This window comes from Phyllobates terribilis, unplaced genomic scaffold, assembly GCF_046119375.1.
Source record: "Phyllobates terribilis strain yellow unplaced genomic scaffold, ASM4611937v1 Scaffold_602__1_contigs__length_984359, whole genome shotgun sequence".
NCBI lineage: Eukaryota > Metazoa > Chordata > Amphibia > Anura > Dendrobatidae > Phyllobates > Phyllobates terribilis.
Genome location: NW_027363362.1, coordinates 554,335 through 566,404, shown reverse-complemented (window position 1 = coordinate 566,404; position 12,070 = coordinate 554,335). Strand labels below are relative to the sequence as shown.

At 43.3% G+C, this 12,070-nt stretch overlaps 3 non-coding genes across 3 annotated transcripts; all 3 read left to right on the top strand.

The window, feature by feature from the left end:
- The first annotated feature begins 564 nt into the window (after window positions 1-564).
- Window positions 565-755, top strand: LOC141233738 (U2 spliceosomal RNA). The gene has a single exon (XR_012299778.1). It is a non-coding gene; the product is annotated as a U2 spliceosomal RNA (small nuclear RNA).
- A 1,109-nt stretch (window positions 756-1,864) lies between these two features.
- Window positions 1,865-2,055, top strand: LOC141233470 (U2 spliceosomal RNA). Its single transcript, XR_012299546.1, has one exon. It is a non-coding gene; the product is annotated as a U2 spliceosomal RNA (small nuclear RNA).
- Window positions 2,056-3,170: 1,115 nt separating this feature from the next.
- On the top strand, window positions 3,171-3,361 carry LOC141233737 (U2 spliceosomal RNA). The gene has a single exon (XR_012299777.1). It is a non-coding gene; the product is annotated as a U2 spliceosomal RNA (small nuclear RNA).
- Window positions 3,362-12,070: the final 8,709 nt, after the last annotated feature.

Sequence of the window (12,070 nt, the reverse complement as noted above, 5' to 3'; positions counted from 1 at the left end):
AACCCAACCCAAAAAGTTTGGTTGATTAGTCTGTGGCATTCTGTTAAACTGTTGCTTATGGCGGTCTCTGTGAGCTTCTCAGCGACATTCAGCCAGCCAGGTATCCTGCCTGCAGTAGATGGAATGTGGCAATGGAACGCTGGCTGCGCGTGTCATAATAGGCTCTGAGCCTTTATATACCTGTGCACAGCAGCAGCCACCTTCAGTCTGCTGCTGGACAGCCAGCAGCAGCAGCAGCAGGAGAGGTATGTAATCAGCAGCCCTCCTGCTAAGGGTAGACAGCTGCTCGTTCCACCCCACCCCCCGCCTTAATTGGTTCTCCTCCCTTCCAACGGTGTTGAGGCGGGTGGGAACAGCAGGGGGTGAAGGTGCTGTGTTTAAAGAGGTGGAGTTATGCAGATCTAAAACGCGTGGATTGCAGCAGCAGCATGCCGAAAAGTGCAGGCATGTAAGGGATCTAGAGGTTGACAACATGTCTTCTTAACGGGAGTCCAGGAGCTCATCTCCACAAATGGACTTTTCAGGATCCTTGGGTGGCTCCGTAGTTCGAAACCAATTCTGGTTATCGCTTCTCGGCCTTTTGGCTAAGATCAAGTGTAGTATCTGTTCTTATCAGTTTAATATCTGATACGTCCCCTATCTGGGGACCATATATTAAATGGATTTTTAGAACAGGGAGATGGAAAAAGAGCTTGCTCTGTCCACTCCACGCATTGACCTGGTATTGCAGTATCTCCAGGACCGGTGCACCCCTTCTTTAATGCAGTTTCTAAAATCAGAAAGAATTGAATTCAATGTTTTTTGTTCATTTTGCTTGTTTGTCGGATTTTGGGATGGACTCTTTGGCTTTGCTTTTCTTCTCCTCATTGGATTTTTCATGTTCAAAGTTGCAGAAGCCAGATTACAAGCTCATTTTGGTTCAACTTCAGCAACTGTGCATTGCATTGCCATGTAATGTAATGCAATGCTATCTTTCTAGCTCTCCCTTTTTACTTCCTTTTGGATAAACAGACATATTAGGCAAGCATTTTGGAGCTTTCACCTAAATAACTACAGGTGGTGAGATAAGCTGCACAATATAATTGACCTTTCAGTATATTGTTGCACACACACCATCTATTTAGCAAATGCCCTTGTTATCAACAGCAGCCTTTTAAACTCACCTGAGCTAACAGGTATGTGCGCTGGTTACTCTGCTGCGCTTAAAATTTCTTTTTTGGTTTGCTACAATGCCTTTTCTGAAACGTTGTCTCCCTCTGCTGGAACACTGACTTCTTTCATTTAATGCCTGCAGACTATAAAAGAGAACCCAACCCAAAAAGTTTGGTTGATTAGTCTGTGGCATTCTGTTAAACTGTTGCTTATGGCGGTCTCTGTGAGCTTCTCAGCGACATTCAGCCAGCCAGGTATCCTGCCTGCAGTAGATGGAATGTGGCAATGGAACGCTGGCTGCGCGTGTCATAATAGGCTCTGAGCCTTTATATACCTGCGCACAGCAGCAGCCACCTTCAGTCTGCTGCTGGACAGGCAGCAGCAGCAGGAGAGGTATGTAATCAGCAGCCCTCCTGCTAAGGGTAGACAGCTGCTCGTTCCACCCCACCCCCCGCCTTAATTGGTTCTCCTCCCTTCCAACGGTGTTGAGGCGGGTGGGAACAGCAGGGGGTGAAGGTGCTGTGTTTAAAGAGGTGGAGTTATGCAGATCTAAAACGCGTGGATTGCAGCAGCAGCAAGCCGAAAAGTGCAGGCATGTAAGGGATCTAGAGGTTGACAACATGTCTTCTTAACGGGAGTCCAGGAGCTCATCTCCACAAATGGACTTTTCAGGATCCTTGGGTGGCTCCGTAGTTCGAAACCAATTCTGGTTATCGCTTCTCGGCCTTTTGGCTAAGATCAAGTGTAGTATCTGTTCTTATCAGTTTAATATCTGATACGTCCCCTATCTGGGGACCATATATTAAATGGATTTTTAGAACAGGGAGATGGAAAAAGAGCTTGCTCTGTCCACTCCACGCATTGACCTGGTATTGCAGTATCTCCAGGTCCGGTGCACCCCTTCTTTAATGCAGTTTCTAAAATCAGAAAGAATTGAATTCAATGTTTTTTGTTCATTTTGCTTGTTTGTCGGATTTTGGGATGGACTCTTTGGCTTTGCTTTTCTTCTCCTCATTGGATTTTTCATGTTCAAAGTTGCAGAAGCCAGATTACAAGCTCATTTTGGTTCAACTTCAGCAACTGTGCATTGCATTGCAATGTAATGTAATGCAATGCTATCTTTCTAGCTCTCCCTTTTTACTTCCTTTTGGATAAACAGACATATTAGGCAAGCATTTTGGAGCTTTCACCTAAATAACTACAGGTGGTGAGATAAGCTGCACAATATAATTGACCTTTCAGTATATTGTTGCACACACACCATCTATTTAGCAAATGCCCTTGTTATCAACAGCAGCCTTTTAAACTCACCTGAGCTAACAGGTATGTGCGCTGGTTACTCTGCTGCGCTTAAAATTTCTTTTTTGGTTTGCTACAATGCCTTTTCTGAAACGTTGTCTCCCTCTGCTGGAACACTGACTTCTTTCATTTAATGCCTGCAGACTATAAAAGAGAACCCAACCCAAAAAGTTTGGTTGATTAGTCTGTGGCATTCTGTTAAACTGTTGCTTATGGCGGTCTCTGTGAGCTTCTCAGCGACATTCAGCCAGCCAGGTATCCTGCCTGCAGTAGATGGAATGTGGCAATGGAACGCTGGCTGCGCGTGTCATAATAGGCTCTGAGCCTTTATATACCTGCGCACAGCAGCAGCCACCTTCAGTCTGCTGCTGGAAAGCCAGCAGCAGCAGCAGCAGGAGAGGTATGTAATCAGCAGCCCTCCTGCTAAGGGTAGACAGCTGCTCGTTCCACCCCACCCCCCGCCTTAATTGGTTCTCCTCCCTTCCAACGGTGTTGAGGCGGGTGGGAACAGCAGGGGGTGAAGGTGCTGTGTTTAAAGAGGTGGAGTTATGCAGATCTAAAACGCGTGGATTGCAGCAGCAGCAAGCCGAAAAGTGCAGGCATGTAAGGGATCTAGAGGTTGACAACATGTCTTCTTAACGGGAGTCCAGGAGCTCATCTCCACAAATGGACTTTTCAGGATCCTTGGGTGGCTCCGTAGTTCGAAACCAATTCTGGTTATCGCTTCTCGGCCTTTTGGCTAAGATCAAGTGTAGTATCTGTTCTTATCAGTTTAATATCTGATACGTCCCCTATCTGGGGACCATATATTAAATGGATTTTTAGAACAGGGAGATGGAAAAAGAGCTTGCTCTGTCCACTCCACGCATTGACCTGGTATTGCAGTATCTCCAGGACCGGTGCACCCCTTCTTTAATGCAGTTTCTAAAATCAGAAAGAATTGAATTCAATGTTTTTTGTTCATTTTGCTTGTTTGTCGGATTTTGGGATGGACTCTTTGGCTTTGCTTTTCTTCTCCTCATTGGATTTTTCATGTTCAAAGTTGCAGAAGCCAGATTACAAGCTCATTTTGGTTCAACTTCAGCAACTGTGCATTGCATTGCCATGTAATGTAATGCAATGCTATCTTTCTAGCTCTCCCTTTTTACTTCCTTTTGGATAAACAGACATATTAGGCAAGCATTTTGGAGCTTTCACCTAAATAACTACGGGTGGTGAGATAAGCTGCACAATATAATTGACCTTTCAGTATATTGTTGCACACACACCATCTATTTAGCAAATGCCCTTGTTATCAACAGCAGCCTTTTAAACTCACCTGAGCTAACAGGTATGTGCGCTGGTTACTCTGCTGCGCTTAAAATTTCTTTTTTGGTTTGCTACAATGCCTTTTCTGAAACGTTGTCTCCCTCTGCTGGAACACTGACTTCTTTCATTTAATGCCTGCAGACTATAAAAGAGAACCCAACCCAAAAAGTTTGGTTGATTAGTCTGTGGCATTCTGTTAAACTGTTGCTTATGGCGGTCTCTGTGAGCTTCTCAGCGACATTCAGCCAGCCAGGTATCCTGCCTGCAGTAGATGGAATGTGGCAATGGAACGCTGGCTGCGCGTGTCATAATAGGCTCTGAGCCTTTATATACCTGCGCACAGCAGCAGCCACCTTCAGTCTGCTGCTGGACAGCCAGCAGCAGCAGCAGCAGGAGAGGTATGTAATCAGCAGCCCTCCTGCTAAGGGTAGACAGCTGCTCGTTCCACCCCACCCCCCGCCTTAATTGTTTCTCCTCCCTTCCAACGGTGTTGAGGCGGGTGGGAACAGCAGGGGGTGAAGGTGCTGTGTTTAAAGAGGTGGAGTTATGCAGATCTAAAACGCGTGGATTGCAGCAGCAGCAAGCCGAAAAGTGCAGGCATGTAAGGGATCTAGAGGTTGACAACATGTCTTCTTAACGGGAGTCCAGGAGCTCATCTCCACAAATGGACTTTTCAGGATCCTTGGGTGGCTCCGTAGTTCGAAACCAATTCTGGTTATCGCTTCTCGGCCTTTTGGCTGAGACCAAGTGCTTCACAGCAGGAGGTTTCAGTTGAAGGGCACTCAGGTACCCCTCTCCTTGGCCTGGCAGGATCGTCCACTTCGGTGGGCTTCACCTGCCTGCTGCTATTAGGGAGAGGGATTAGTCCTAGGGTAACGGGCAGCGATCCCCCAGCCTTCAGGTGCTTTATCTCAAAGCTCTGAAGGCGCAGATTGCAGGCGGTTGCAATTTGTATTTTGTTGCGCCATACCATGGAGGTTGACCCCAACCTCGTGCCTCTATATGCGAGGCTTAAGAACACCATAAGGGTCCGCTTTACGGCTGGTGGTTCCGATATGCGGAATCTGGGATATGTAGTCCAGGACGTGCTTGAGAAACTGCTCCACGTCAGAACCAACGAAATCCTTTCTGTCCAGGATTATCCTCGACGTGGAGATTATGATGTAACCTTTACTGGCGAAGGTATTTTCAAAGATGTTTTGTCCAGAGTTAAGTCGGTAGAAAATAGCCCTGGTCTAAAAGGGATTCAGATCATCGAGCACGTCCTGGATGAGGTAAAGATGGTGGTTGTGAAAATCTTCTCACCCTTCATAACAGCACCAGAGGTTATTTCCTTTTTGTCAGTTTATTTTAAAAGTGTGAAATTGATTGGGAAAGTGTTGAATGAGTTTAACATCTGGACCTCAAAATGGAAGTTTTTAGTAAAATGTGAAAGAGACCCTAAATTCCCTGGAGGTGTGAGACTTCCTCCAGCTCGATTTAAAATAGGGCAAACTAATGGGGATTTTTTTTTCTCAGGAATGCCACTTTTCTGTAGGTATTGTGGTCTCTATGGGCACTCTAAGGATAGTTGTGGTGCCACTTGTAGAAATTGTGCCAGTACTGAACATGACACAAAGGAGTGCCCAAATGAAAAAAAATGCTCTTTTTGTCGGACACCTGGTCATTTCTATTTTTCTTGCCCTCACAGGTTCAGAGAGGATGAACAAAAACAAAAGGAGAAGTCCAAGACATCCGGGAATGGACGGGCCAATCAGACCACCCCTCAGGAGGAGGAACAGCAACCTGGAGCCTCGGGAGGTGATAAGGGCGCTTCGACTAGTAACAATCCCTCCGAGTCAATGACAGGTAACTCACAGGAGCCCAGGAGCTGGCTGAAAGACCATAAGGAGGCTAAAAGGAAGGCTGAGAAAGATCATAAAGGGGCGGTCGGTAAGGCCAAAAAAGAACGCCAAAAGGCTGACACCGAGCCCAAAATTCCCACTGGGTCTCACGAGAGCGAGGGCGGTACGTGGCATTTGGTGAGGTCTCATAATAAGAAAAAGAATGGTTCCGTGGAGGTGGCTAATAGGGAGGAGATGGATACATCCCCTCACGGGGGTGTAGACTCTGGAATCCCGAGGTCCCGGGGCTCTGCTGCCCCAGGTGGGACCCCAAACCTGGCTGCCTCCGGGGACTCTGAGGCTCCGCCATGTGCGCAGCCTGCCCCTGTGTTACGACCCTCTGCGGGTCAGCAAGGGAGTGCGGAGCCTCTCGGAGACCCACCTGACGAGGACCTAAATGGTCAGCCTATGGAGACCCAGTGTAACCTTTCTCACAATATCCTTCCGAGCTACACCCCAGTAGCGTCGGGTCTTAATTTAAGTGAATGTTCCTTCTCCGATGATGAAGACTCTTTGATAACGGTGGATTCAGAAGAGGGCGTTGGTGAAAGTCCAAGTGGTCTGATCCGTCCATCGGATAGGTAAAGTCCAGTTTTTGTTTCTTCCTAACCATTTGTTATGATGGCTGACATTAGTGGTGTTTCCCTCAATGTGAGAGGCATAGGATCCAAGACCAGAAGAGCTACTGTTTTACATTTTTTAACCTGTTTTACAGCTTCTGTTTTCTTTTTACAAGAATGTCATATCCCTCATAAGATTTCTTACAAAAAATATAAGGAAGAGTGGAAACATGGTCCATCGGTCTGGTCTGGATCAAATGCAACCGGATCAGCCGGGGTAGCTATACTTTTTAAGGGAAATGTGTCTATTGATTTTATCCAAGATATTTTACCGGGTCGTATTCTTTTAGTTAAGGCTTTTATTGATGGGACAAGATGGCAGTTTTTAAATTTTTATGGGTCACCTGATAAAAATGAAAGGGCTGATATGCTGGAAATTTTACCTTTATTTATTAACATTTCAGAACCTTTTATCCTGGCAGGTGATTTTAATTGTATTTTAAAAGGCGAAAGCCGACGCTCCGGTTCCGTGAGTAGAAATTATGACAAAACGTCTGGAATGTTAAGCAATATTATAAATGATTGTAAATTAACTGATGTGTATAAAGAATGTAACAAGGATAGCCCTATAGATGCTGGTTTCACCTGGAGCAATTCTACATGTAGCTCCAGGATAGATTTTGTTTTAGGTTCAGAAAAAATACTGCCAGTGAAATGTGAAGTTTTAACTAATATTCTCTCAGATCACAAGGTTTTATCTTTTAGAGTGAGGATTAATGGAAAGAAGAAATGTGGTAAGAAATCTTGGAAATTGAATGTGTCCCTTTTAAAAAATCCACAAATTTTATCGGATTTTATTGAGTTTTATGTAAACTGTAGAAAAAGGAAAAACCCCAATATTTCTTTTAGCTCCTGGTGGGATAGAATGAAAATAAGCATTAAAGATTTCTTTATAAAGAAAAGCATACAAAAAGCTAAAGAAAAGTTTGAGATCTATAATTTTCTTAATATCAGGTTACAGACATTGTACAAATTCAAAGACAATGGTCTGGATGTAGGTAATGATATATTGAGTCTTAAAGGAGAAATTTCAAAGTGGTTGGAACAAAAAGGAAAAGAACTGATTTTTCGTTCAAAGGTAAAACACGTAGAAGAGGATGAGACTTGTTCCAGGTATTTTTTTAAGAAAAACAAACAGGCGAAAACAATAATTGATAACATAGATGGAGATAATAATATCAACGTTATATTGGATAAGGTAAATGTCTATTTTAATGATCTTTTTAATGTAAAAACTGTAGACCATGATTTAATACACACTTTCCTGGGGGAGATCAAGTCCACCCTAGATGCTGATGCCCAAAGTTTTTTATCCCAACCTCTATGTGAGGAAGAGATTTTAGAAACCATGAAGAGTTTTAAAAATGGTAAAGTGCCCGGCCCTGATGGTATCCCCATAGAGTTTTATATAAGTTTTTATGATATTTTAAAAGATGATTTGTTTAATTTGTTTTCCGAAGTTTTTAATAATAAGGTTTTACTCAACTCATGGAAGAAAGGTGAGGTATCACTACTATACAAAAAAGGTGACAAAACGGATCTTAAAAACTGGAGGCCGATAACTCTTTTAAATAGTGATTACAAAATTATGGCTAAGATCTGTGCAAATCGGTTGAAAAAAGTGATACATAAAGTAATTCATGCAAATCAGGTATGCGGGGTACCTGGGCGTAGTATCTGGGACAATTTAAACCTGGTGAAAGATTGTATTGAAGATGTAAAAACCAGAAAGACAAAGATGTCAATCCTAGCGGTGGATTTTGAGAAAGCTTTTGACCGCGTGTCTCTTTTTTATCTTTTTAAAGTTTTAGAAAAAATGGGCATTCCGGGTGGGTTTTTATTGTCTCTTAAAGCTTTTTATAATGATTGTACGAGTAAGATTTTAGTTAATGGTTTTAAAACAAAAGAGGTAGTTTTAAAATCAGGGGTGAAGCAGGGTTGCCCTTTGTCCCCCCTGCTTTTTATATGTGCTATAGAACCCCTTTTATGTACAATACGCCGGGATAAGCAAATATGTGGAGTACCCTTACCCGGAGGGAACGGTCTACAAGTTAAAGTTGTAAGCTATATGGATGATGTAGCAGTGTTTGGATGTGATGTACCTTCAATACAAAAAACGATAAGCCAAATTCAGTCTTTTTGTACAGTTTCCGGTTTTAAAATTAATCTTACTAAATGTAATATTTTAAATGTCGGGGGGATGAGTTTACATGATGTACCAATTGCAGTTACAGATTCCATTACTATTTTAGGTGTTTCTTTTAATGAATCTAATAATGGTTTTAATAGCTGGGATGCGGCAGCACAGAAAATTAATCAGAAAATCTGCATGTGGAATATGAGAAAGCTGTCAATGGAAGGTAAAGTTCTGATTGTAAAAATGGGGATATTACCTATCCTGTTACATCTTAGTTTGGTGTTCCCCCCTCCTACAAATTTGTTGAAACGAATTACAAAAGTATGTTTTACCTTTTTTTGGGGCTCAAAAATGGAGAAACTCAAAAGAGAAATTGTGACAAAGCCAAAGGTTAAAGGTGGGAAAGATTTCCCTGTTTTAGATAAGTTTCTTTTAATACATTTTTTCTGTTTCTGTTTTAAAACCCTTTTTAAAGATAATTACCTTTCCTATTTTATGCGTTTTAACACTGGTTTTCTCATGAGAAGGTTTGGTTGGTTTGAAACGGTTTTATCCTTTCCTTATGCTTTTAACCTACCTGCACATTATGAGATTTTAACCCCTTAATAACATCTGACGTACTAATACGCGTCTGTGCCCTGGGACTTAAGAGCCAGACCCGTATTAGTACGTCATGGCGATCGCGCGCGCACACAGGCTGTGCGGGCGCGATCGCCGCCGGGTGTCAGCTGATTGTCACAGCTGACACCCGGTACTATGTGCAGGGAGCGGTCACGCACCGCTCCCAGCACATTAACCCCCGCGATGCTGCGATCGAAGTCGATCGAAGTCGATCGCGGCATTGCGGGGGCAAGGGGAGGTGATCGCCGATACTCACCTCCTCTTCCGGCTTCCAGCGCAGTCTGCAAAGGCTTCCCGGGTGTTGCCATGACGACCCGATGTCGTCATGACAACATCCGGGTCACCAGAGAGCAGGAAGATTGCTTGGACATGCGCAGTGCATCTCCAAGCAATCTTCACACTGTGCACTTCTGACAGCCTTCATGGCATAGGGATGGTGCTCCATTCCTGTGCCATGCAGGCGATCAGAAAAAAAAAAGTGAAAGTCCCAGAGTGGGACAAAGTAATAAAGTGTATAAACTGTGTGAAAGTGGAAAAAAAAAAAAAATGTGCAAAAATATTATAAAAAAATAAAAAAAATAATACACCAAAAATAAAAATATAATGTACCCATCAATAAATATTATTATAAAAAAAATAAAAAAAAAACAATAAAAGTACACATATTTGGTATCGCCGCGTCCGGAACAACCTGACCTATAAAACTGTCCCACTAGTTAACCCCTTCAGTGAACACGGTAAAAAAAAAAAAAAAAAAACAAGCAAAAAACAATGCTTTATCACCATACCGCCAAACAAAAAGTGGAATAACACGCGATCAAAAAGACGCATATAAATAAAAATGATACCGCTGAAAACGTCATCTCGTCCCGCAAAAAACAAGCCGCCATATAGCTCCATCAGCCGAAAAATAAAAAAGTTATAGCTCTCAGAATAAAGCGATACTAAAAAATATTTTTTTCTATAAAATAGCTTTTATTGTGTATAAGCGCCAAAACATAGAAAAATTATACAAATGTGGTACCGCTGTAAACGTACTGACCCGAAGAGTAAAGCTGCCTCATCAATTTTACCACACGCGGAACAGAATAAAAAAAAAAAAAAAAAAACAATTCCTGAATTGTTGGTTTTTGTTTATTCTGCCTCCCAAAAATCGGAATAGAAAGCGATCAAAAAATGTCACGTGCCTGAAAATGGCACCAATAACAACGTCAAGTCATCCCGCAAAAAACGAGCCGTCACATGACTGTCTGCCAAAATTTGGAAAAATTATAGCTCTCAAAATATGGCGATGCAAAAACTAGATTTTACAAAAAATGCGTCTTTTAGTGTGTGACAGCTGTCAGTCATAAAAACCCCATATGATTCTGGCATTGCTGTAATCACACCGACCCGAAGAATAAAGTCGTCTAATCACTTATACCGCACAAGGAACGGCGTCAAAAATAAACTCTTGAGTTAGGATTGGGCTAGGGTTAGGGCTGGGTTTGGGGCTAGGGTTGTGCTGGGGCTAGGGTTGTGCTGGGGCTAGGGTTGTGCTGGGGCTAGGGTTGTGCTGGGGCTAGGGTTGTGCTGGGGCTAGGGTTGTGCTAGGGTTAGGGCTGGGGTTGGGATTTTTTTCAAAAGTAAGAAAAAAAGATGACGATATGGCGACTAGTGTTGAGAGCAAGTGCTCGCTACTTGAGTTTGCATCGGGTGCTCTGGTATGCATTTAGTATCGTGGGTATTTGAGTGACATGCTCGAGTCTCTGCCCCATATGCTTCGCGGCCAAAAAACTTTACGGGGATTGCCTGCCATGCACGAGCGATCCCCGCATGTTTTTTTTTGGGTGTCTAATAACCGTGAAACATGCGGAGCAGGGACTCGAGCATGTCACTCGAGCACACGCTGTACATGGTGCATACCTGAGTACCCGATGCAAACTCAAGTAGCGAGCACTTGCGCTCAAGAATAATGAAAACTTATTCAATATGATGACCTAATGTAAACAAATAATGTGCCGTACCTCTGGGTTCAAAATGTTCACTATACACCTTAATAAAATCTTTGAGGGGTATAGTTTCCAAAATGGGGACACTTGTGGGGGAGCTCCACTGTTTAGGCACATCACGGGCTCTCCAAACGCGACATGGTGTCCGCTAACAAATTGAATGGAAAATCGGCTCAAATTGTTAGCGGACGCCATGTTGCGTTTGGAGAGCCCCTGTGTGTCCAAACATTGGAGCTCCCCCACAAGTGACCCCATTTTGGAAACTAGACCCCCCAAGGCACCTATCTAGATGCATAGTGAGCACTTAGAACCCCCAGGTGCTTCACAAATTGATTCGTAAAAATGAAAAAGTGAAAAAAAAAACACTTTTTCATTTTTATGAATCAATTTGTGAAGCACCTGGGGTTCCAAGTGCTCACTATGAATCTAGATAGGTGCCTTGGGGGGTCTAGTTTCCAAAATGGGGTCACTTGTGGGGGAGCTCCAATGTTTGAGCACACAGGGACTCTCCAAATGCAACATGATATCCGCTAACAAATTGTCGGCTCAAATTGTTAGCGGATATCATGTTGCATTTGGAGAGTCCCTGTGTGCCCAAACATTGGAGCTCCTCCACAAGTGACCCCATTTTGGAAACTAGACCCCCCAAGGCACCTATCTAGATGCATAGTGAGCACTTGGAACCCCTAGGTGCTTCACAAATTAATTCGTAAAAATGAAAAAGTGTTTTTTTTTTCACTTTTTCATTATTACGAATCAATTTGTGAAGCACCTAGGGGTTCCAAGTGCTCACTATGCATCTAGAAAGGTGCCTTGGGGGGTCTAGTTTCCAAAATGGGGTCACTTGTGGGGGAGCTCCAAAGTTTGGGCACAGAGGGGCTCTCCAAACGCAATGTGGCGTCCGCTAACAATTTGAGCCGATTTTCCATTCAATTTGTTAGCGGATACCATGTTGCATTTAGAGAGTCCCTGTGTGCCCAAACATTGGAGCTCCCCCACAAGTGACCCCATTTTGGAAACTAGACCCCCCAAGGCACCTATCTAGATGCATAGTGAGCA